Below are 26,368 nucleotides of genomic sequence, written 5' to 3'. Positions count from 1 at the left end.
GTGTTTCCATAGCGTATGAACTGGATGGTGTGAAGGTGAGAGGATACACAGCAGCATCTCTCATGGACTCTTACGAGTGGCTCAACGGCTACACGGTAGGGTTTGGGCTCCACCATGTGGACTTCACGAACCCAAACCGCCCCAGGACACCCAAATACTCGGCTCTCTACTACTACCAAGTCATGAATGACAATGGCTTCCCCAGACCTGATGATGAGATGTTTCTTTATGGACACTTCCGCAAGGACTTCATCTGGAGTACAGCGACAGCTTCATACCAGGTGACTGTTCAGATACCCTTTTGGACGTTTAAACTTTAATGCTAATGGGATACTATTAAGTCATGTTAATTGGCGATGTGTGATTTAAAGTAATACAGTTTTCAATAATGATGAAATGCATGACCGTGAATATAAGTAGTATTTTGTATTCTTTACCTGGGTGTCTTACTGGAAAACCAATAGTTCCTGTGTTATTTAATATCAGCTATTACCATCTCACCTTTTACAGATTGAGGGTGGCTGGAGACAAGACGGAAAGGGTCTCAGTATCTGGGACAAGTTTGCCCACACTCCCCTCCGTGTGTTCAATGATGACACAGGGGATACAGCCTGTGATAGTTACAACAAGGTAGAGGAAGATGTAGCCATCCTGAAGAGGCTTAAAGTGACCCACTACCGTTTCTCCATATCCTGGCCCAGGGTTCTGCCCGACGGTACCACTAAGCACGTCAACGAGGCTGGCCTCAGTTATTACCACAGACTGGTGGATGCGCTGCTCGCCGCCGATATTCAACCTCATGTACGTTTGGCTGCTGTGAATATTAAGATATTCATATGTATATATGAATTGAAGTTGTTCCACTATTCATTGTCTATGGAGAGTCTTGTTTCTTTGGTGTTCAGTTTAAGGAGGGACTTGTTCATTATTCACAAATTGAAACTGAGCTATACAATATTATAGAAATATCATATGTGGATTATATTTTAGGGTGGGGTTTCCCTTTGAGTGCCTTTAAGTGTCACACCTTTATATATTTAGGGTGAGAAACGCCACCCTTCACGTTTCAATTTGTGAACAAGTCCCTCCTAAAACTAATATACGGTAATACAATAGAATAGAAATACTTTAATCATCCCGAGGGAAATTTGGCACTACAAATCGCTCACAGTAAACATTTAGGTAGACAGAACAAAGTCACAAATAAGAATAACAGAAATAATTGCCTAAGAATAAAGAGTAAAATAAGCCTAAGAATAAGATAATAATAATAAAGTACGGTCCGGGATTCACATTTCGTATGTTATGTATACATTCTAGTATAAAATATACAGTAAAAATATACAGAAGTCTACAGTAAGTGTACAGTAAGTGTAATATTGAACAATGTTGTTAAACACCAGAGAAACTCTCCATAGACAGTGAATAGTGGAAGAACTTATAAGACACTATACAGTACCCATGGTGATTTTAGTGGGATATGGGTACATTTTCTAATTCAGAGCTAGCTACATTTAGATAACTCACTAACTCATCGTCAATGGATCAACTCCGAAATGTCATCATGGGACATCACAAATTCATGATTTGATGCTCTGATTTCCAGCTTAGGGAGACATTTTGTCTACATGTATGTTCATAGATATTGACTTAACTCAATGTCCAAGATCACTGGAATATCACAATGTGCATTCTGTTTTAGGGTGGATTTTCCCTTCAATGTTCAACGTAGGCTACATGAATTAAAGTCCAATAATTTTTTCTATGTCCTTCTACTTATCTTAGGTTACTCTTTACCACTGGGACCTTCCGCAGACTCTCCAGGATGTTGGGGGTGGGAGAATGACACCATCGTTGACAGATTTCGGGATTATGCCAATTTCATTTTTAGCCGCTTCGGCGACAAAGTGAAATTCTGGATCACCATCAACGAGCCCTACAATGTAGCCAATGTGGGCCATGGCTATGGAGCAGCAGCGCCAGGTACTATCTTGAAGAGTCGAATATCATCGAAACAGTATTGTACTACTTTGAGTCTATATTTACATTTTGGATTTGATTTGAAAACAAAGGTACTGTGGCTTTTTTGCACAGCTACTGGATTCTTTTTCAGAGGACAGTTACTGGTTGCACTAGTTTTCAAATAATAGTAATTCCACCTTAAAGGGGAATGACACCCATTTTAAGAATTGTTATATGTTCTTCTTGTGCCCCAGGACAGTTCAGTGAGCACCACTCCTAAAGCTAGAAATCAGAGAGAGAACCATCCATTTGTTGATGTAACTGGGATGTATCATCTGGGGCTGCTCCATAGACAATGAATGGGACTCTGACTGTACAGGACCATAAGATGTTTGTATGAGCTCTTACACCCAAACAAGGTTTATATTCTAGCATTGCTAGAAGGCATGACAACTCACACAAACATGTTATGGCCCCATAAAGTCAGAGCCGCATTTATTGTCTATGGCGCAACCCCCAGACTTTACATCTCAGTTTGAAAGGATCAGAGAGGGTTCCTGTCCTGGAATTCCTAAATGGTTGGCATTCCCCTTTAATCAACAGTGTTATAATTATTTTTCTAACTAAAGCATCCCTCTATGTACTATATGTTTTAATGATTTAATGATTATAACTCTTATTTCAGGGATAAGCTTCAGACCAGGCACTCTGCCCTACATTGTGGGTCACAACCTACTCAAGGCCCACGCTGAAGCCTGGCACGTTTACAACGACACGTACCGTGCCACACAGAACGGCATCATCTCTATCACCATCAACTCCGACTGGTCAGAGCCAAGAAATCCGTACAAGCAGGAGGACATTGATGCGGCAAGACGTGTGGTACAGGTATGGGCCGCTATCATATACTGTATACTGTATACTGTAAATCTAAGGGACTCCCCTATTTGTGTTGTGTAATGTTGGGGTAACCATGAACATGTGAGAAAGCTTTTTCTTCTGTTGGTAATGTTTACAAAACTAAACATATAACTAATAACTAAAATAAAAACAATCTATATAGGCCTACAGCAATTATATAGATATTCTATCATAACAAATTAAATATATAAGTTTATTACCATCATCTGCCATGATCTCCCCTGTCATGATTTTCCCTGTTATGAAACGTAAAGAAAATTAGGATATTTCCCAAATTCCCACTCGTAATTACGACTTCCAGGGGCCGTTCATGTGCTGGTAACTCGTAAGTCGTAAATACAGTAAATATGAGGAGCGAGGAGCACTTGAATGCACGATAAATGTAACCAATTATTAAAGGGTGAGTTTTTAATTTTGGACCCCTAGCCCTATTTCCTATTTACCATGCTGGTTCATACTGGATACCTGGACCCCTGGCTAGTTAGACCAATGCAAAAGCAATGGGGCCATGCTCCAGTCTCTACAAGCCATGAAATAAACGCTGAAATCTATTTTGCATGCACTGTGGAGTAGGTATTAGTGTTTATTCCAGGGCTTGTACAGACTGGAGTGTGGCCACCTTGACTTTGCATTGGTTTTGTGGCTATTGAGCTGGAGCTGCGGGTATGTATCCTAGATGAAGAACAGCATGGATTGTGCTGAGAAAAGACTAGTAGCCATTGACAATAAGTAGGAAATAGGGCTAGGGGTCAACATTTCTGAAATTACCCTTTAAAGTAACTGTCCTCACATTATCAGGCATGGCACACGTAGTTGAAGTCCCTAAAAGTTTACTTTTAGTCTATGTATTGTGTGTGAGCCCCTACTGTCCTTTTGTCATGTGTGTCAGAATGTACTGTGGAAAAACTGTGAGTTGTTGTATCTCTGCAACAGATACATCTCTGTGCCTTCTTTGTATTGGTTGAACATGTTTTTCTTCTTGTGTTTCTCTTGTGGTGCAGTTCTATATTGGCTGGTTTGCCCACCCTGTATACAATGGCGACTACAGCAATGTGATGAAGACTATCATCTGTGAGAGAAGCTTAGCTGCTGGCCTTCCAAGATCTAGGTAAAGAGAATATTACATTACATTTACATTTAGTCATTTAGCTGACGCTTTTATCCAAAGCGACTTACAAGTTCTGTACGACAAGTCATCAGGAAGGGCACAACTCTATCAGCTGAGTAACAATGTTCATCAAAGTGTTGCGTGTTACAGTGTAGGTTAGTTTATTAGGACAAGTGCATGACAGTAAGGTTAGTTAGGGTTAGTTTATATATATTTTTTTTCCATTATTTCAGATAATGGTTGAAGAAGTGCGTCTTTAGTCGACGGCGAAAGATTGGACGGGATTCGGCTGTCCTAACTGGGGTGGGTAGTTCATTCCACCATTATGGGGCAAGGACTGAGAATAGGTGGCTTCTCTTTGATGACCCTCCCGGAGCTTGGATAGGAGTAGGTCTGAGGCGGCCAGAAGATGCAGAGCGTAGGGGTCTTGAGGGTGTGTAGTTAGAGACCATTGACCGGAGGTAGGCGGGAGCAGTTCCCTTTGCCGCACGGTATGCTAGGTCGAGGGCCTTGAAGCGGATACGTGCAGCAATGGGGAGCCAGTGCAGGTCCCTAAGAAGTGGGGTGACATGGGCCGACTTCGGTAGGTTTGAGATCAGGCGGGCCGCTGCGTTTTGAACGAATATAGCACTATTGAGAATAATGTCCTATGAAGAAAAGGGCAGTGATTAAAAAAAAGATATTCTTGACAATAGATGACTTTAGAAAAATGTATGCACATCAGTTCTCAGCCTCCAAAGAGTAGAATGTCATCACTATGTATTTTGGCTGAAAACAGCTGCATAAAAAAAATATCTGCTTCTCTCCAGGCTTCCTGAGTTCAGCCCTGAAGAGATCAAAAGGATCAAAGGCACCTATGATTACTTTGGCTTCAACCATTACACGACCGTCTTGGCATTCCCAGTTGACTATGGAAACCTGCAGCACTATGACGCCGATAGGTGAGCATGCAATCCCTAACCAAACATGGAGAATAACGAGGAGAGGCCTAACAAGGAATAACAAGAGGCCTTGCACGGAATGTTTGTGTAGTTCTCTTTCATCCAGCATGGCTGCCTGTAACCACTGGTATGAAATTGCCTAATTTCAGTGCAGTGGTAGAGTAGGTAAAACACTGGAAAAGCGCAATATTACTGTTCCACTACGACTTGTTTATAAGATCCAGTAATTAGACACCAATTTTTTTTGATATATTTCTCAAATATCAACACATACAGTAGCAACCATTGTTAGTACATAGCAACCATTGTCTCCACCAACATGGAGGAAGATGTTACATTAAGCATTCTGTGAAAGTCTATGTGTGTGAATGTCTATTAAACTCATATTAATACAGCACTGAGAACATTGCCTAAAACTGGTAGTAGTTATAATGTCTAATCTGCCCTTACATTTGAGATATTCAGGCGAAAAGCTCAGGGTAAATTTTATTGGAAACATCATTTCATAGCCCAGTTTACTTGATACCAGAGGATTGTAAATATTAAGGTGATGATCGTCTTCATTAATTATTAGCTATTTATTTGATAGAAAACCCTTGTGTTAAAGGGGCACTTCACTGAAAAACAATGTGATTTATTTGACACATATTTTCACATATCGAAAAAAGCTTTAAAACACACATTAATTTAGTTATTTAGAGTGAATGAGTTTGAAGAGGTCTGCCAGTGGTGTCAACACTGAATCCCTGTGTTGTTTTAATTACAGCTGAATTAAATTACTGGTATGTGGATGAAAAAATAGCAATCTCCCTATTGTTACTATTTCATCCACATGATTTCATTGAGCTGTCACAGCACAAGGATTCAGTGTCCTCCAATGACATCAGTGGAGGACATATTCAAACTCATTAACTCTCATTATTACATGGCGTTTTAACATTCGCCAAAATGCTTGATTGTGATTGGTCAATAGCACTCCGTTGCCCCTAGCAGCGGTCAATTATTTCTCAATAATTCACCGCTGCTAGGGGCAACGCGCAATAATGACCGCTGCTAGGGGCAACAGAGAGCTATTGACCAATCACAATCAAGCATTTTGATTGCAGTCACGAAAGCTAAGCTTTACCATATGCACAGCTGCACTACATCAGGTGCAATCAAGTCCACACACCTGCCAATGACAGAGGAGCAACAGAACAACTGCGTCTGCATTTGATCTCGTCTTGTCGATGGTGTAAAATGAATTACGTATATTGTTAGTAAGTTAGCCCTGTAATAAGCGGGATAATGTACCTTAACTGCGTTTAGAACACCTCGGCACGGCGCCTCGGTGTTCCAGAACGCAGTCTCTCTAAATTATTTTGCGACAATGACCTCGTAGCTATACATTATCGCTTACATAACTGTCAAACTAAATACATTTGTGCAAAAAAGAAAAAAACTATATGTCTCCAAACAGGAACAAGATGGCTGCTGAGTGAGTAAGCTGGGTCTGAGCTCATGTCTGTTTGACTCTTTCATTATTTAAACTGTAGCTTAATGACTTCTTAAACCATTACATCTACTACATCTATAGACAAGACTTGTGGCTTTAAAACCACTACAATTTAGCAACTCTGCTTGGCTAAACGACTGATTGTACTACCAACTCTAAAGCCAAGGAATCAAACAATGGATGAAGACACAATGAGAGCCTTATCTCAATCCATCGTCCAACAGATAATAACTGATATGATGGTCTTCTTGGATGCTAAGCTGGAACCTATTATTTGTACTTTGAACGGCATTCAGAACTCTGTATCCACACTAGCAGACCATGTGCAGCAAATGGAGCACCGTGTTGGAGCCAGTCAAAAGCAACAGCCAAGAAAGCCTTTTTGTTCAAAGCCCCTTCTGATTGGAATAACTTACCTGCAAATACTCGTTCCATCTCATCTTTTTATTTATTTTAAAATGTGCTGTCTTCTTACTTTCAAAGTACATGTACATGTTTTTAGTTTATCATTTTTAGTTTATCATTTATATACTGCATACTATCATGACTTTCATTACTTATCTCGTACGAAGTAACGATCCATTCCTATCCTTGCTTGATTTGTGTTTTGTTTGTCCTGTTTATTTTGTGATCTTGTATGTTGGTTTACTTATTTTGTAATGTCATTTCTCAGTTGATTTTGTTGTTGTAGACTGTTTCGATGTCCAATGTTTTTTTTCTCCAATGTACATACATTGTATTGTGTTAGGAGCCCATCGAAAACGAGATGCTACATCTCAAGAGGTTATTCGGAATAAAGAATTTCAATATAAAACTGTTCAGAGTTTGTGAGATTATGTGGGAAAGTAGAAGGTCCTGCACACTGTTTTAAGCTTGCAAAATAGAACTGAATGTATTTATTATGTTCAGAGAACCTTTGATCCCTCAAACGGGATTGAGGCTGTTGTCTGAACATGATATATAAAGTCAGTGTGCAGGACCTTCTCCTTTTGCTCAAGTGACCTCTCTCTGACACACCTGTTACCCAAGTCTTTTGTGTGCAGAAGTATTTATCTCATTGTGAGATTATGTGCAAAATACATCATTGTATTTCAGTGAAGTGCCCTTTAATTAGTAAGGCCATCATATTACATGTTTTTATTACATCTTCAACAGGGGTGCAGGAACAATTGCTGATCGCACCTGGCTTGACTCAGGCTCCTCCTGGCTTAAGGTGTCTCCATTTGGGTTCAGACGGATTCTGAAGTTCATTAAGGAAGAGTATGGAAACCCACCCATTATCATCACAGAGAACGGGGTCTCAGAGAGAGGGCCTATAGATATCAATGATGAACACAGGAGCCACTACTACAACAACTACATCAACCAAGTGCTTAAAGGTATCAAATCATTCCCCTCAGTTTGTTTGAAATTTTAGCGATGGAAAACGGTCCCCTCCATATTTACTGTCACTTTTGGTAAAGATAAACCAAAAATGGTGTGAAACGTGTGCTAGACAACTTTTATTATCAAAAATGTGTATGGCACAATTACTGTCAACTTTTGTTTTACAAAGCTATCTTCAATGTAAGTGTTTACCGGTACTTCAAGCATGGTCAGAATCTTAAAGGAACATGTCAACATTTTGGGACCCTGGAGTTAGACTTTGGAGTGTATTTCGTGACTGTTGGGAACTAGGCTACACTGGCACACCTACTTCCAGTGAATGACGCTAAGCTAGGCTAATGGTGCGGTTGTTCCCTAAGCCTAGTAATGCATGCACAGAGAAGAAAAGGGTATGTATCTGCTTGTCTAACTCCAGGGTAGATAAGCTAATTTCCCCAAAAGTTGGCGTGTTCCTTTAAGACTCATGGTAATAATTCCTCTTGGTAAGCTGTCAAGTCTTACATTAATGATTCATGAATGCATCTCAATGGGTTTTCAGGTATGGATCAAAGGTTTGGCTATTATTGACTCTCCAAATTGTGTGGACTGCGTGGTTCATTATATTATGGCAAGCTATTCAGATTTGGAGAGAAAGTTAGCTGAAAACAATAACCTACCACATAGCAAATGAGGATAAACTCAATGGATTTCAAAGAGTAAATACAGGTTTGAATGGGTGAATAACTGTACCACTACCATTCAAGACATGGTTTATTTTAAGGGAGGGCTTTGTTTGCACACTATCGTATAGTTACATTGGACTCACATAGGAGTGACAACATCCATTGTGGGGGAAACATTAGTCTGTATGCATACTGGGTGACAGTTCATAAGGATTTAAGGAGATTTAATACATTGGTATTTCATTATAGTCAACAATGTAGTGCACACACTATGTCAGAGTAAAAAATAAGTGAATGTGTAATAAGGTTAAAACCACGTAGCTAGTAGTAACCCCTTGGCAGGGGTGTAAAAAGTACCCAGAAATTATACTTAAGTGAAAGTATGGGTACCGTCTCAAAATCATACTCAAGTAAAAGTCAGAGTATCTGGCTAAAAACACACTTGAGTAAAAGTTTAAAAGTTTCTACTTTTAAATGTAAGTACTAAAAAGTCAAAGTAAAAACTTCTGATAGCAGGTGTTTAATCAAAGATCCCCGCTTTCTAGTCTTGCACAAGGACCAATCAACATGAGTATGGGCTGGTTAATTTTCCATTGATGGGGATTTGATTGGCTGTTTTTAAATAAAGAGCGGCCGCAGGATTAATAACATTAACGTTAGTTCAGCCAGAGAAACAAATATACTAATTACAATTGTTGGACCTGCAAGATTTGTACTTTGTAGGTCTGCATTTTAAATGTAAGGAGTAAAAAGTATGTTTTTTCTCTCTGAAATGTAATTGAGTAAAAGTATACAAACCTAATAATACTTGAGTAAAGTACAAATCCCCAAAACAGTAAAGTATTCCCTTCGAAGCTTTTTTTGGCAATCGAAGCTTCGGGGCCGAGCTTCGATTTTAATTCGAAGCTTCGATAAAAAAAATAAATAAAAAAAAACTTTTTTATTTTGTTTATTTATTTTTTTATCTTATGTTGTGGGACTTGTACAGCACTTTGGTAAACTTTGTTGTTTTTAAATGTGCTCTATAAATAAAGTGGATTGTTCACACACACACACACAAATCGAAGTAAAAAATACAAATAAAAAATGAAAAGCGAAAAGCGAGAGACTAAACCTGTTGTTGTTAGCTTACATGCTAACGTGATTGGGATCGACCATAGCATTGCGGCTAGGCTAGCTACCATAGCAGTATAGCTCTAGTTGAATGGATAAACGTTATTTAACATTGCAGAATGGGTACAATACAATATGGCTCAATACAAACAGTTGTTAAGGGGGGGTGCAGAGTCATCAACACAATGTACCACCAAGAGTGGAGAGTTTATGTCTCAAAAAGCGAGAGACCCAATGCTCTTGTTGTTGATAGCTTATATGCTAACGTGAATGGGATCGACCATATCATTGCGGCTAGGCTAGCTACCATAGCAGTACAGCAGCTAGTTGAATGGATAAACGTTATTTAACATTGCAGAATGGGTACAATACAATACGGCTCAATGCAAACAGTTGTTAAGGGGGGGTGCAGAGTCATCAACACAATGTACCACCAAGAGCAGAGAGTTTATGTCTCTCAAAAAGCGAGAGACTAAACCTACAGTAAAGCTCTTGTTAGCTTACATGCTAACGTGAATGTGATCGGCCATAGCATTGCAGCTAGGCTAGCTACCATAGCAGTACAGCAGCTAGTTGAATGGATACACGTTATTTCGATGGCACAAGCTTCGAACAGAAAAAAAATTGAAGTAAAAAAAATAAAACTTTTATTTATTTTTTATTTTTTTTAAACTTCGATTTTTTTTTAAATGTTCGAAGCTTGTGCCATCGAACTGTCGTATTCGATTAAATAGAATAATCTTCAGGACGAGGAGATAACATTTATATGTTTATTCAAAGGTAAGCATCGTTCAGCATGAGTGTAACTCCATTCACGGCTGGCAGCCAACTGCCTGTGAGGACCCCTGGGCCCTGTTTCATGTACGTGGTTCAACTAAGTCGATCAAGATGTCCATTATCCAGCTTCAGTTAACCCGATGTTCGAAGCCGGGATTTTCCTGTTTCACAAAGGTGGATTCAGTCTCGTTAACTCAAGCCAGACTTGCGAGTCAGGCTAAATGCGCGCGGCCGTTTTAGGTGAAAAGCCAGCACGTATCGATGGCAGAGACCCTGATTCTCAACGGCATTGATTGATTAATTGATTTAAGACTTTATTGACAGATTGCAATACGGCTCAATCGCCTCGCCGACAAGTTAAATGCGTTATCTATAGGCTAATTCTAAGTCCCTCATTACCTCAATCAATCAGATTATATTTCTTTAAACTTGCCTGCTGGATTGAATAATCAAATGAGATCTTGCTAGCGAAAATGAGTAGTTAACTGTTATACAGAATTACGATACGGCCCTCTTGCCCATTGATTGATGTATAGTCAATCTTTAACTTATCTTCAATGTGGTCTAACGGGTTGTTCTTTTGACTTTCACACGGACGACCGGGGTTCAAGACCCTAGTCGTCTCCTTTTTTTTGCAATATAGGAATAATTCAATTTGGTGCACGTTGAGAGCTATATAAAGAATGACATCCTCAATGCATGTAGATTTATAATATTTTAACTTAAAACCAGGCTACTTTGGCGTATAATCATTAATATTATATTCAAAAATATCATATTGGAAACACCGGGATTTGAACCCGGGTCGCAAGGTTGGCAGGCTTGAGCACTACCGCTGGGCCACTGTGCCAGATGGGGTAAATTCATTGTTTATACATTAATGAACGAGAGACCCGTGTTTAGAATATTCCTTATTTTGAATGAAGTTTTATTTCTTTATCCTCATTCATTCATGTGACGTCAACGGCTCATTCAATTTCTCAAATCCGTCAAACAGCGCATCTCATCAGACATCTTAATCCCAGTTACAATTAAAATAACCACATTTTTGTGTACATCGCACGAGCGAGCGCCACCGTCGCCACGGTATATATAACGTGCATTATTTAGGACAAAGTGAATTTAATATCAGCATTTTGGGTCTATTTTACATTTCAAAAGCCCCCTCTGGAAGAATGGAGCACAAAAACGTAATTCAGAATGGTATAATGCAGATCGTAGACTGTGGGAATAGTTTCAGGAAACGAGCTGTCACTTCTTTGCGGGGGCGTGGCTCTGCGTGATCGGGCTAACTTGAACTTGAACTCTGCTTTCGAGCAGGCTCAAACTTTTGGATCTGTTGGCATGGTGATCTGGAAAATCCACGTACATGAAACCGGAAAGTCCGGCTAACCCAGTTATCCAGCTAAAGTTATCCGGCTAACTCAGTTATCCAGGTACATGGAACGGGGCCCTGGTCAGGTATACATAAGCAAGGTGCGCCTGGCGCGCCTGTCGTAAATGATATATTCACAGCATGAATAATATAGTAAAGATATATTCAAAGCATGAATATTACATCCTCCTTCTTTTAGAGAAAGCTTAAAAGCTATGAACAAAATTGAAATTAGGAATGGTTGTGCAATACTCTGTAAGAGTTTCTTTGTAAACAATAACAAGTGCGTTACCTGTGTCAGGACCAGGCAATGTAAACAGGTAGGATTAATATGTTAAACATAAAGATTCATGTATCAAGGTATTACAGTTCGTATTGTGTGCCCTCTTATTCTGGATAGTCTGCTTTAATATTTGAATACTTCAGCTGTGAATAAGGTATGTATTCATGGCTTATTTGGTCGTGTCTCAACACTCTTACCATATGCAGTTCTTATTTGTAGAAGTAGCTTGCTAACAAAATGGGAATATATCGACAATTAAGCAAGGTAAGTAGGTCATAGATTCAACACATATAGTAAGTCATCATTTCAGCATACATTAATATTTGTTACATTTCACCACCCCTTTTTTTTTTTTCTTTTTTTTTCAATGGGGCAAATGGTGTTATAATAGGGCAGCGATCCGCCTGCACCCTGTACATTTATAGGTCCAAAATGTCCCGAGGCTTCACTGCTCGGCCGGATCTGGTGTAGTATGAAGCTGAGTTCTCTTCTGAGTCCTCTGGCAGTTCAGGGTCGTTGGTCTCCGGCGGTTGATCGACGCTCTCTGGACTCGGCATACCGTCGCTGTCCTGGAAGTGTTCCTCTTTCGTGTCCCTCAGGTGCCTGCGGTTGCGGCGGTATTCGCGTCCATCTTGGGTGCGAACGTGATATGACCGCGCAGTGTCAGCTGGTTGTATGACTACTGCTGGCCTCCAGCGTCCAAGTTCTTGTAGCCTGACAGATTCACCACAATGTAGTGGGGGCAGCGGTCTAGCTGACCTGTCATAGTATTTCTTCTGGTGCTGTTGTCTTTGCACTCGTTTGTTATGTCCATCTTTTTGGCTTACTACCCCTGGCCGCAGCTGTTGGTTGGTGCTCGGGAGGGTTGAGCGTAGCCTGCGGCTCATCAACAGTTGTGCCGGCGATTTGAAGTTGTCGACTGGGGTATTACGATACTCCAGGAGGCTTAGGTACGGGTCTCTTCCGTCTGCCTTAGCCTTGTCCATGAGTGATTTTGCCGTCTTCACGGTTCTCTCCGCTAGTCCGTTGCTTTGCGGATAGTGTGGGCTTGACGTGACGTGTGTGAACTCCCACGACTTGGCGAATGCCTCGAACTCTTTAGACTTGTATTGTGGTCCGTTGTCCGAGACTATGGTCTCTGGGACGCCATGCCTGGCACAGGCTGCCTTTAGCTTGTGGATAACAGCTGCCGATGTGGTGCTGTGAAGTCTGTCTAGTTCGAAGAATCTGCTGTAGTAGTCGACGGTCACAACATAGTCCTGGTTGTTCCAGTTAAAGAGATCTGTCCCTACAACCTGCCAGGGGCGGTCTGGGATACGATGAGGCATCATGGGCTCCTTGGTGTTTGATGGTTTGATGTTTATGCTTGTGTTTTCTCATGTGTAATATGTGGTGCAGTTATCGGATATCAAGCTCTGATCAAATAAATCAGTGGGCTACTTTACCTGTAATTCATTTCATTTGTAGACAACATTCCGTTTTATCCAATAGGGGAGGAAAAAAACACAAATTATTTATGCCGCCAAACAGCGATCTCCAGGGACATGTGCCCCTCTTGGTATTTGAGTTAGGGAGGCCACACCGCAGGTTCTGGAGAAATTTTTGCAGCACAGCCGTCAGTTCGAACTGAATGGCGCAAGCTCAGTAATATTAGCAATTACATGTACTTTTGAGCTTCCACCACCAGTTTCATCCCTGGCCTGTTCATAGTATGACATGTCATGCCAGTCCTACCAAATTTAACAATGTCATGAGATAGATAATTAGCTTTTAATCACATGCGGTTTGATTACATTCACCCGTTTGCCTACTAAGATGTCCGTGGTGACGATGTAACGTAGCCAAATACTAAGGATGGACCGATGGCATGCCAATGACTCGAAAAGTGTCAAACCAGAAACCACTTCACAAGTAATATTTGTTGAAAAGTTTATTTGAAAAACGAACCACAAAAATAGTATAGATACCAATAGTATAAAAAGTATGAAACTACAAATTTGAAATTACTTGAGACAGTTGGCACTCATGGCACTGCAGGTACGGTAGAATGCAAATGATGGCATCATACTATGGAGTTCTCAAGGCAATGCATCATCCCATCAAAAAGGACACATTTATGATCTTCATTGACACTGTAAGTGGAACACAACAGATTATCAAACCGGTTATGAACCACAGTTCAATTATTTCAAGCATTAAAAAGGTCACATATGAAAAGCTCACTTTTTCAGTGCTTGTGCACACATTAGAGTCTCTGACGGTCCGACTAACACAAACGGGTTAAATAAAACAACCCAGGCATATTTTGCACACAGCCCATATTCAGAAACTTTGCCTCTAGATGTACAGATTCATTTCAGATTTGCCTCTCAGTCCTACATCAAATGGCGAGGACGGTCTCTGATTTGCATGTCAGTTTTTCAAGATGGTGGCTGGCCTGTAAACACACTTTTTCCACAAACAGTTTACAAAATTCCATCGACAACATTTTACACAGGAAATGGGATATGAAATAGCTGGATCTTGATCTGAAACTCCTAGTTTGACGATTTGATCTGAATTTTGGGAGCCGGAAGCCCAGCAGTTGCTAAGTGCGGTGTGGGAAAAACATGGCTAATTTGCATTTAAGGCTACAGAAATCGGATAACAGCCCATCCAGACAAAGGACTAAAACAGTGGGGGTATAGTGGCTGATAGAAGGCATAATCGAGTGGTATTTTCAGCACACACAAAAAACTTGTTTCGGGAACCTCAGAGACTTATATTAGCGAGCAGGGACGTGCACAAGACTTTAGAAAGGCAGGTGCCGGAAATCATAATTTCCCCCCCCGATTTTTGGGGTTAATACAAGTATATCATGGTACATTCAGTTTCACCGATAGATGTCACCAAAACTACATAGTGTCCCTTTAATAACACAATATGCGCTCCAGACCAACAGCTGCGAGAGAGAGAGAGAGAGAGAGAGAGAGAGAGAGAGAGAGAGAGAGAGAGAGAGAGAGAGAGAGAGAGAGAGAGAGAGAGAGAGAGAGAGAGAGAGAGAGAGAGAGCTGCGTGATTTTCCTGCACTAGCAGCAGCAGACAGGGAGGGGCTGGCGACGTGTTTCACGAAAATATACAGTGCACTGCAAACCCGACATTTTATTTTGTTGGGCAAATACCTTACCTGAAGTGTACTCTTGCTTTGTTTTAGTTGAAATAGTAACTGTAAAAAAAGAGGTCTCGACTCGAGTGTGAGGGCACTGTGAGCTCAACAACAGCTGGATATCAATTTCCTGTTCAGTGCACTGCTGGCCCTGCGCGGTTTACCTGTTGGCTGGAAGGACCTATTATTTACGAGAGGCGTGGCATTTCTCTCTCTTTCTTTACCTAATATTTAGATTCTATCGTGACATCTTTCATTTGGAAGGGCAGGGCAGTATATATATATGTGCAACTGTAAAAAAAAAAAAAAAAAAAAAGAGGGTGGCATAAAAAGGGCACTTTCTAATGAGAAATGAAAAAGGCAGGTGCCCGGGCACCCCTTCACCCCTATGTATGCACGTGCCTGTTAGCAAGTATAATATGCAACCTTTAAAGCGCCTCATTTGAATTTTCACAGAAACCAACAGCTCACTTAAGGGAAAATTCTAATCGAATGTACATTGTGCCGTTATTGGGACAGTTACATCAATGTCTATAAACACAGCCAGCAGTCTCCCTGGGAATCAGACTTAAATTTGTGATGTCATCAAGACTTCCATCTATGGAACAGAACTATTCAGAAAATGTTCATATATGGAATCTATGGAGGATTAGTCAATGGATATCATCACTAGCCTCATCTCCGGTATTCAGCTTAGGAACATATCTTTTATATTAACAAATCGAAACTGAACTGTAGAGTATAATAGTTCTATTTTAGGGTTGGAGTTCCTGGTGACGGAGGAACTGCTGATGAACAGCAACACGTTCATTCTTTTCAAACTCCTAACAGAAATAGTGGCCATAGTGACAAAATGTAATTTTCAATGTACTCAAAACTAATACAAAAATAGAAGAAAATAAAAACTCATATTTAAACAGTATACGACGATCACAATTTACATTTATTCAAGCATTATCCAGGTTTTTGTTTTTTGTTTTGTTCCTTTGGACAAAGGCTCCACAAGAGACTTCCAGTTACCATACTCGTCAACAGACTTGGGGAAGAACATTTAAAAGAAAGTATCTGGCTATGAAGCCAAAATCGAAATTCAACATCCCCAAAATCCGTTTGTCAGCCTAAGCCGACCCAAGTACCTATTTTGCTCCTCCTCTAAGAGTGGTGCCTTGTCCATTATCCTACCAGTTCATAATATGAACTGGATTATCTACAAGCACAGACTAAACTGTGGTTCACTTCCTACCAAAAATTAAACAAACCTTAACAGTCTGACCTTTTCTTTTTGCACTACGCTTTAGGCTGCCTTCACCTTATTGGAATGGCTGAAAATGTAAACACCAGTTTAGGTCCAAGGCAAACTTGAGATGCACCCCTCTAAAATTGCAACAGAGATGACAAAAACACAGAAAAATGGAACCACTAATAAATCCTATGCTTCAAAAACAACAAAGAGGGGAATAAACAGCACAGCTGCCCTGAGAAGAAAAAACAGCACAGCTGCAAGAGGTTTTGTTGCGCAACAACAGTTTTTGAGCACTTTGATATCTTCAGACGGGCTAGTGGGTCAAGTACCACTGGATGGATCTTCAGACGGGCTAGTGGGTCAAGTACCACTGGATGGATCTTCAGACGGGCTAGTGGGTCAAGTACCACTGGATGGATCTTCAGACGGGCTAGTGGGTCAAGTACCACTGGATGGATCTTCAGACGGGCTAGTGGGTCAAGTACCACTGGATGGATCTTCAGACGGGCTAGTGGGTCAAGTACCACTGGATGGATCTTCAGACGGGCTAGTGGGTCAAGTACCACTGGATGGATCTTCAGACGGGCTAGTGGGTCAAGTATCACTGGATGGATCTTCAGACAGGCTAGTGGGTCAAGTACCACTGGATGGATCTTCAGACGGGCTAGTGGGTCAAGTACCACTGGATGGATCTTCAGACGGGCTAGTGGGTCATGTCAAGTATCACTGGATGGCAGGTCATATGCAGCCGTTTGGTAGAGATCACTGCTCTGTTTTTTGGGGGAATTTCATCTAGTGTTTGATGATCACTGACCATACTACTGAAAGGCTTGAGGCAGATTCTTCCTCCACCAGTGAATCTACAAACACGCATCACACAAACAAGTCTCTCCATTTTCCCTTATGCCCACTCACTGTCCCTGATGTGAAACGCAATCCCTAGTGTCTGCTAGGATGAGGAGCACCTATGCTCGGAGACCTGCAGAGAGAGAGAGAGATAGAGAAGTGATATTAACGGGGTGGCGTTTGAGTTAATACAACCAGTTCCCTCTTCCACAAACTTTGTCCAAGGGAAGCAACAGTTGTGATTTGAGGATCAAGAAAAGAGGGCTGGTTTGACACATTAGAGAACACAAAAAAAGAATCAGAAATTATGCTTGAGGATAAGCGGTAGGGCTGGGCAATATGGCCAAAAATGATATCGATATCGATAACAATATCATATCACTCGATATCGATTTTAAACAGATTTATGTTCATTTTGCAACAATTCTTTGTCGTTGCCGCCATCTTTAGTGTTACATCCCCTCACACTCCAGTTCTCAGGCTGCAGCTGGTTTGAAAGCGAAAGTAAACCGGCTTCTCTGCTGGCTGTGGCTCCAGGGGAGTTGAACAGTTCTGGCTCTGCTAGTTTCTTTTCTATCTTTTGGCGCTTTTTTGGTGGACAAACCACTGCACATGTGCACCGTGACGAGACTAGCTCTGCTAGCACACATAGCCTACTTTGTACAGACTGTTTCAAACTGTATTTTAAATTAGAAAGCAAACTAAATAAATGGACAAGAGAAAAATAAATCTCAATTTGGTCAGTATTGTCATTTGGACAAGCAAAGCCATTACTTTAAGTTGCAGGCAAGAAAGACAAGTCTGTCCACTGTCTCTGGTTTTAGGGGCCTTTCTCACTCACCTACTCGTTTCCATTCCATTCCATTCTAGCCCGTTCCGAGATCTGATGCGAACTTCCCCCCTCCCTCTCCCCCCTCTAGTTTGTGTACACACGTCTTGGTTCGCTCCGGGTTCCGTTTACGGTTTGCCTTTTGAGCGTGTACGCTTGCCGTAGGCGATGATGTCACGTTCGAAAATGTAAACAGGAAATGTCTTAACACGACGGCGGAGACTGGATGCTGATATAAAATGAACAAATAACCAATAAATATGAAGTTATATTTGAACCTCTGTTGTCAAGCCTTGTCAATATAACCCACCCCATTTTATCACGAATGGATGGTGTTGTAGAGTTCGCTTTTGAGCGTTTCCCAGGGCTAGTTAGCTTAGCCTAGTCTAGTATAGCCTGTAGCTCTTATTTTTCAGCAAAGAACGTGCAATAAACAAAACGGATACATTCACTGTGTGTTCTGCCTCTCATTTGTTGATGAAACAAAACTAACATCAACACAATTGAACACCAAAAGCTGAGTTTAGTCTCGTCTGCGCTGATTTTGTTAGCTTACATGCTAACGTGAATGCAATATGCCAGTATAACAGTATAGCATTGTGGCAAACGCTAAGCTAACGGCTAACGCTAGTTAGCTTAGCCTGTTCAGCACATTATCTCATCGCTCGTGGCAATTATATTCCATGTCATTGATCTACTGGTCGACCACGGCCGACTGGTTGGGCACCACTGGTCTAATAGAAATAAATGCATTGAACAAGAAACCAATGTATCATAGCATGGCAAACAAAATTGCCAGGCCTAATGCGAGCCAGGGAAGTGCTGTTTGTAACGTGGCTTCATGTTTTCATCCACTGAGCTGTGAACTCTCAAATTGCCCATAAATATCGTTTTTGTGGGTATTGTCCAGTTGTTGCTGTGTGGTTTTATCTGCCCAAAATTCAAGCAAGCATGAAAAGCATTACAGTAACGACGTTGTGTGTGTCACGCCCCCCGCTCCCACTGGCCCTGCATCCGAAACCACCTAATCCAACTGTCCCAGGTTCAGCGGGGGGTAAAACGAATCAGCGCCGGTTTGATCCCAAAAGGGGTGTGTCCGTCTGAGTGAGAACACTCCCCCCCGTCCCCGGGAGCGCTGATTCGATCCCAATAGGTGAGTGAGAAAGGCCCCTTAAACTGCCCTGTTGCAGGTCACACATTTCTTTATATCGATTATTAAAATATATCGCGATAATTATAGTTATCGTTATATCGCCCATCCCTAATAAGCAGTGGTAATTACTCGTAAAATAAAACAGAAGAATTTAACCAAGATAACTAAAGAGGGGAGCTTTCTCACCAAACTTCTATTTGGGTAGAAAGTAGGGCTGTCAACGAATATTCTATATTTGGAAAAACACATTCGATTGTAAAAATTTAAGAAAAAAGTTGCGCCCTTTACGTGCACCTTACAAAAGCCGCGGTCACACTAATAAAATGTATTGTCTATTGGCTGAGCAGCCTGGCATTCGTGTGACATCATGTCCGGAATCAACCAGGAAATAGCTAACGGCTAATAGTTGTTGTCATCAAAAGATTTATAATAATCACAAGATACATTCAGTGCTGAGGGCGGCTGGGTGGCGTAACGGAGATTGCGCTCGTCACCAATGCAAGAGACTCCGGTATCGAATCCCAGTCTCAGCATTGCCTTTGGCTTGGGCCGGCCGTCGTACTGGCTCATTTGGCAGAGTCAGCGGATGGAATTGGATGGGTGGGGATTGGACGTTGTGGACAGCGACCCCTACAGGTCGGTTGGGAGACGCCTGCACAGCAGAGACAGGAAGTGGCGAGGGTAGTGTGAGCCTTCCATGCGTTACACCTCGCTAGAGCTGCCGCGATTACCGCATTACCGCAGTATCGCTGTTACATCACGGCCACCGCAGAGTAGGCTGAATACCGCGTCACAGCTGTTTTTTATAATAATAATAATGAATTACCCTCCTCTCGTTAGGCTTGCGGCTCTGCAGATATACCCTACTCCTCTATCGAGGTTACAAGCGACCCTATTGGGTACCAGAAAAGTCACGTGAAACATTGCAGACCACTGATTGGTCAGAAGAGAGACGCGTCACACGTTTTTTACGTCCTGAATGTCAGCTCATCACAACACGGCTAATAATAACGTTAGCTTTAACTCTCCGCCGGAGTGGACTACCATCGCTCTTCAGGAGTACTAAACGAGACATAATGATTTTACTGTCTGCAGCGAATGTTATAATAAAAGCCCTTCGTTCTATACACTTGTCTGATTGAAAACTTTATTAACAGACCGCAGAATGGGACAACTCAGCACGCTCTGAGCAAAGAAAGGAACTGAGATATGAATAGAGTATTGCTTGCCTTGCTAATGGTCCGGTAAATACGCTGATGTTATTGAACGTATAACTATATAATGTTAATGCCACAAAACGAATGCCTTTATTATAAAGTAGTAACTTTATAGTAATAATAATAAGAAAGGGTCGGGGGGGTTAGGGGTAACCACCCCTGCCCGCAACACCGAGTGAACTGCGCACGACCAGAGGGGAAACTTCGAATCCGTGTTTCACTTTCAATAACTAATGCGTGCTCGCCGAATCCCAAACAATATTCATGCTGCAAAGTCATCCTCTAAAGATAGACATTTAGACTAGAGGCAGGCTATATGCTATAAAGAGTAGACTACTACTAAAAAAAAAATGCATTCAAACTTTATTTTTTATTTTTTGTGTGCGTGCGGTAATAACCGCGGTGGTAGGAAATATTTTGCAAATGTGTGCGGTAAGGAAAACATCAATACCGCGGCAGCTCTACACCTCGCCAATGAGAGTCCGCGCTGGCAGGCGAAAAGATGTGACAGGCTGCCTCCTCGTGTGCTGGAGGGAACACGTGATGCAAGGCTTCCATCCTCTCTACAACCGACCAGTGGGGGGCATAGTCAAGCAACGTTCAAGACAGGGGAGGGGAGAATTGGATACACGAAATTGGGATGGGAGAAAAATAGAAAATAAGGAGAAAAAGTGGATAAAAAAAATATACATTCAGTGCTGGATCTAACTAAATGGATTTATGGAGACACATTTATGGAAAGTTCAAGACCGGACCACAAAGCTTCTGGAAGGGTTAGAATTACGGCACTTCCAATTCGTGATGATGGCAGAGTTCTTCAGATCCCAACTCGGCTCCGGAGAGAGTGATTTGCAAAGCCCCGTTTGGAAATACGGATTTATGCTGAGCCAGTTAACCTTAAGTCAGCTACATTACATGTATCTTTCTGTGTGGTACGTGCTAACGCTAGCGTTTTGAGCGTTATAGCGTCAAGAATTTAAGCACCCTAACTTTTTTAAAGCACTTTATTGTAGGGATGCCCCAATCGATCGGTCACCGATCGTTATCGGCCGATAATCAGTATAAATATGCGATCGGTGATAATGCTTTATTTTCGCCGGTCGTCAAAACAGATCGAAAAACATGATCCAATTCATAGCGGAGATCTCACAGTCACTGCTGACTTCTCTCTCAGACACACAGCTGCCTGCAGTGTACGGCGCCTCCTCCTCCCCAGCCCCTCCCGCACTCATGTAAACAAGAGCCTCACAGTCTGCTATAGTCTGGTGCATGATGCGACGTGAGTTAGCGTTGGCTACCAGTACCTACCGAGCTAACGTTACCGTTTAAACTAAATGACCCAGTGGCTACATGAGGCATTGTCTAACGTTATCTAGCTGGCTAGCTACTGATAGCTGCTGATATCAACAAATGCTCCAGCAATAGTCGAGTGCATGATAAGTTACCTCCGTTGACTCGGTAGCTCACGTTAGCTCACGTTAACTCTAAACTAAATAGTTCACTGAGGCGTTGTCTTAACGTTATCTAGCCGGCTAGCAGTAGCTACAGATAGCTCCTGATATCAATGTCTTATAACATTGATTCGATGCGTATTCGAGCTGAGGGCTGGCTGAATGTGATTTATACCAATACTAGGGTCCAGCTGCAGTGCCGGAGAATCCTGGCCGTAGCTGGAGGCTACTCGAGTACACACAGACAGTGGAGCTGTTTGCAGATAGCGAGCATTTTGACTTGTTGCGTGGTGGCGATGTCTAATTATATAATATATATATTTTATAAATTTTTTTATAAAATAATTTATATAAAATAATTAAAAAAAATATCAAAAGCGATCGGTATCGGCCGATATGGCCCAAGGCGTTTGGTGATCGGTGGCAAAAAACGTGATCGGGGCATCCCTACTTTATTGTAAATAATCCCTCAGGGCAAAACGACTTTGTTTAGTCACATTCTAGGAATTGTGTGTGTTACAAAGGGTCAGATTAAACCGAATATATATATTTATTGCCTGAGATCCCATGTATAGTATTTGTATATCGTTTGATATCCCTTGTATATTCCTTTGTACAATATATACGGAATATCCCTTTACCTGGTAGCAGGACAGACCATAATATTCGTTCTCCTATTGGAAGCGATCCCCCGGCGCCACTGCCTTACCCCCTCGAGCTGACTTCAAAGGTACCGACGAGATATGTCTGTACATGCCCAGCTTCTGCCCATGAATACGGCTACTGAAATACGAATGGTACTATTTGTTCACAGCGCATATATATATGGCGCAAGTAAAGTAGAACTTTCTCTTAGTCTCTTAGTCCTTCAGTCTCGTTCAGTTCCAGTTATCCAAGCAACGTCTCACCCACTACGCAACGTGGGCAGAGCAGGGCTCGCATTGCCCCAAGATAGAGTCTTGTGTTATCCTAATACATTTGTTCAATGTATCGTTCGCTATTTATTAGTAAAGCCTTCATTACGAGTCAAAGACCACGTGGAGTGAGTAATTGTGCGTCTACATAGAGCACTTATTGCCCGTGCTAATAGTATAGTAACGTCAAGTTCAACCGTGCACTACCGCACCGGAGGATACTTACACCGGACCAGCAGCACCACGGAGGATTTACACCCCGCCAGCAGTGCCACTTTTCCGGCAAGGATTATTATTCTTCATTCTTCACCAAGCTGCTGGAAGCAGAGAACCGTCTACACCCACTGCTGTGGGATCCACGTGCCCGTGGGGACATCACTCAAGCCCGTCTCTGTCGTGCCAGAGACTCCACGGCTTTCACCTGCACGGCGCGCATCCTGGGACCAGGCTGCTTTTCCCCGCTGACCCAGGGGTGATATCGCCTCCTTGAACATTGACATTCATAGAGCATTGCCCCCCCCCCCCCCCTGCTGGCTTACAACCGGTAGTACACCCCTATCCCAGAGTACCAGAGATAATTCTTAATATTCATTATTGATTTGCCTGCACATTCTATTTGCCTTATAAGCGCATTCAAAGTACTGTAATCTAATACCCCCCTTTGATGTAATAAATATTGTAAACGAGTATTTTGTGTGGAAAACCGTGTTATTGTGGAAGTGTTCTAATCTAATATACTTGTGTACAGTATTGGCCAGTAGTACATAGACGGTAGTGATTTAATGATATCAGTACTTGATTAATACAGTCAGGGAATTGTACCCCTCAGTTACAATTGGTCCTTCGATAGCCGGAGAATAATTAGCGTAATATTAATATAATATTAATATTGACATGGCCAATGACGAACACTCCACAAACGGTTCTCCTAAGCTAGATCGCCCGCAGCGCAGACGGCAGCCACCTCCCTACCTAGAGGCATACTCTGTCAGTCCAATACCTAGCTTTAAAGGGAAGTTAAACGCGGAAAAAGTAGAAAGTAAAATTATGTCTGACCTTAACAACCAGGTTACCCCGACCACAGAGGCCCTAGTGGGTTCTAATGTAACTGACCAAGCTCACGGTGGGGACCAGGAGGGAACTGACACGACTTTACCCCCAGACAATACCGAAGAAATAGCCCCCGATCAGCTCCGGGAGGAAGACAACCCTAAAGAGACGCGCACCCAGGAGACGGATCTCCTCGGTACGCAACAGGAGAACGGATCTCCAACAAGTACTGCCGGGAGCCGATCGCCCCGAACGGCGTCTTCCCCCAGCGAGGCGGACAAGATGCTGGCGCAGGCACTCATCGCCACCCTGGCAGCCTCCACCGAACGCGATCGACTTCAAGCGCAACAGACGTGCGAGCGCGAACATTTCGCAGGTGAGCGAGAGCGCTTCCAGGCGCAACAAAGGAGTGAAGACGACCGAATAAGACTGGAGACCAGACGCCTCCAGACAGAAGAGAACATCGAGAGAAGCCGCGCCGACGTCGCAAATGCACAGCTCCACGCCGCCCATGCCAGCGCCAATGCCCAGCGCGACGTCGCCAACGCGCAGCGCGACATCACCAATGCCCAGCGCGAAGCAGCGTGCAACGCAGCCCATGCCCGGCGCGAGGCAGAGCGCGACCGGCTGCAGGCGGAGCTGATGGACAAACTGGTTGCCATGGCGACACCCCCTCACTCCGCACGGAGCTCCCAGAGATCGTCAAGACATGGGTCTAGGACACATTCCCCTACCCGACGAAGCGACCCGAGACCCCGCCAACAGGAGGAGCCTGTCCACGTCTCTGAACCCCCTCCCCGGCCGGTCCATACGAGACCCAGCAACCGGGAAGAACCGGACCACGCCGAGAGACTGAACAAAAGACTCCAGGTCCTAGCAGAGGAAGAGGAGGAGGAGGAGGAGGAGTGTCAAGCCGACCAGCAGCAACGTGCTCTGGCCCAGGAGGCCCAGTACAGCCCCGACCAGCAGCAACGTACTCAGGACCAGGAGGTCCAGTACAGCCCAGAAGTCAGCCCCGAGGCCCTGCGCTACAAACCCCCGACTCAACTCACGGGTGAGTTTGACGCACCGCCAGCCCCGAGGAACAGCACCTGGGTACCCGACCTTCGGTACCCACCAAGTACCAGCCCAAGACGACACGCAAGAGGAGACTCGCCTAGGAGGCCTCTCCCCCAACGCTCGCCGATGTGCCAGTCATCCATGACATCATACATTGCCACGCCGTCATTTCCCGACTTCGCCTATGAGAGTCGAGCACAGTACACGGAGCTCCGGATGTGCCTAGAGACAATGATGGTGGATGTCGCTGATGAACGCCACAAGTATGCAATATTACTGAAGCACCTGAAAGTACCGCGAGCGCACAATATAGCGCTGGCCTATGCCACCTCTTCGACACCATACACAGCGGCCCTAGCGGCGCTGGACCAGAGATATGGACGTATATGGGATTACGTAATAGAAGAGATAAGGCATATTGACCGCTTACCCCCAGCAACAGACAATCGCTCACTAGACGACCTGTCAATCAAAGTGCAGTCCCTGGTAGGGATGCTGGGAGCGCAACGGGAAAAGGGCATGCATGAGCTATACGGCAACTCTAACGTCGAGAGGATTTTGGAGAAGCTGCCACCCGCAAGACAAGAGCGTTTTTTAGGCGGCAGAGAGACTACCGGGATCCCAACGGCCCCGAGCCATCCCTCCTTGATCTAGCCGACTTCCTGGCGAGAGAAGTCAGCAGCTTACGACTGGATACATTCGGGCGGAGCACGCCAAGCTCCAGAGAGGGACCCAGGAGAATAAATGATGGAAGAAGATCGGTGACTGTCATGCACCAATCAGAGTCAGTACCGCAGCACCAGAACCACAACACCCCCTCGACGAAAAAGGACCAGTGGAAGATTGAGTGCCAGTACTGTGAGGGAGAACATCGGCTCCATCAGTGCGAAGACTTCAAGAAGCTGACCACGGATGATGTGAGCGCGCGCAGCCACCTAGCAGCTGAGTGCCACTTGAAAAGGAAGTGCAGCAGGTGCGGTGGCACCCACCTGGAGGTCCTGCACGACATCAACAGGCGTCAGCCAGGACAACCGAGTGGGCCCGTCGCGGTACTGTACCATGCCGAGGCGGTGGCACCAGAACCAAAGAGCCCCCAGACCGCTCCCTACTGTACCTACTGCGACGGCGGACACTGGCTGGCACAGTGCGCCGAATATAAGACACTGAACCCCGTCCAAGTGGACCAGTGGCGTGAGGCGGCCCAGGCGGGCGCCGCTTACCGTGCACGGTGCGGAGCCCACCAGAAGGTCCAAGACAACCGACCAACAGGAGTGCTCCACATTGACCAGCACAGCGAGACCCCCCGAGTGCTCCTCAAAGTGGTCAGAGTGCTCCTGAGCCACGGGGACAAAGTCATGGACACTTACGCCGTCCTTGATGACGGGTCAGAGAAGACCCTTCTGCTCGCGTCCGCTGCGGCCCAGCTGGGACTGCGGGG

At 43.5% G+C, this 26,368-nt stretch overlaps 1 pseudogene across 1 annotated transcript in view; it reads left to right on the top strand.

Moving 5' to 3' along the window:
* LOC311225985 (lactase/phlorizin hydrolase-like) overlaps positions 1 to 26,368 on the top strand; it is a 98,221-nt pseudogene that overhangs the window by 14,023 nt on the left and 57,830 nt on the right. The window contains exons 7-13 of the transcript in view: positions 13 to 281; positions 511 to 801; positions 1,786 to 1,983; positions 2,648 to 2,850; positions 3,885 to 3,991; positions 4,801 to 4,932; positions 7,583 to 7,806. The product of the transcript in view is annotated as a lactase/phlorizin hydrolase-like (transcript). The remainder of the gene's footprint in view (positions 1 to 12; positions 282 to 510; positions 802 to 1,785; positions 1,984 to 2,647; positions 2,851 to 3,884; positions 3,992 to 4,800; positions 4,933 to 7,582; positions 7,807 to 26,368) is intronic.

The sequence above is a fragment of the Notolepis coatsorum genome, assembly GCF_963971535.1.
Source record: "Notolepis coatsorum genome assembly, chromosome: 3".
In the NCBI taxonomy this organism is placed as follows: domain Eukaryota; kingdom Metazoa; phylum Chordata; class Actinopteri; order Aulopiformes; family Paralepididae; genus Notolepis; species Notolepis coatsorum.
Note: the sequence above shows the minus strand (reverse complement) of the source record. Positions and strands in the feature narration are given on the sequence as shown.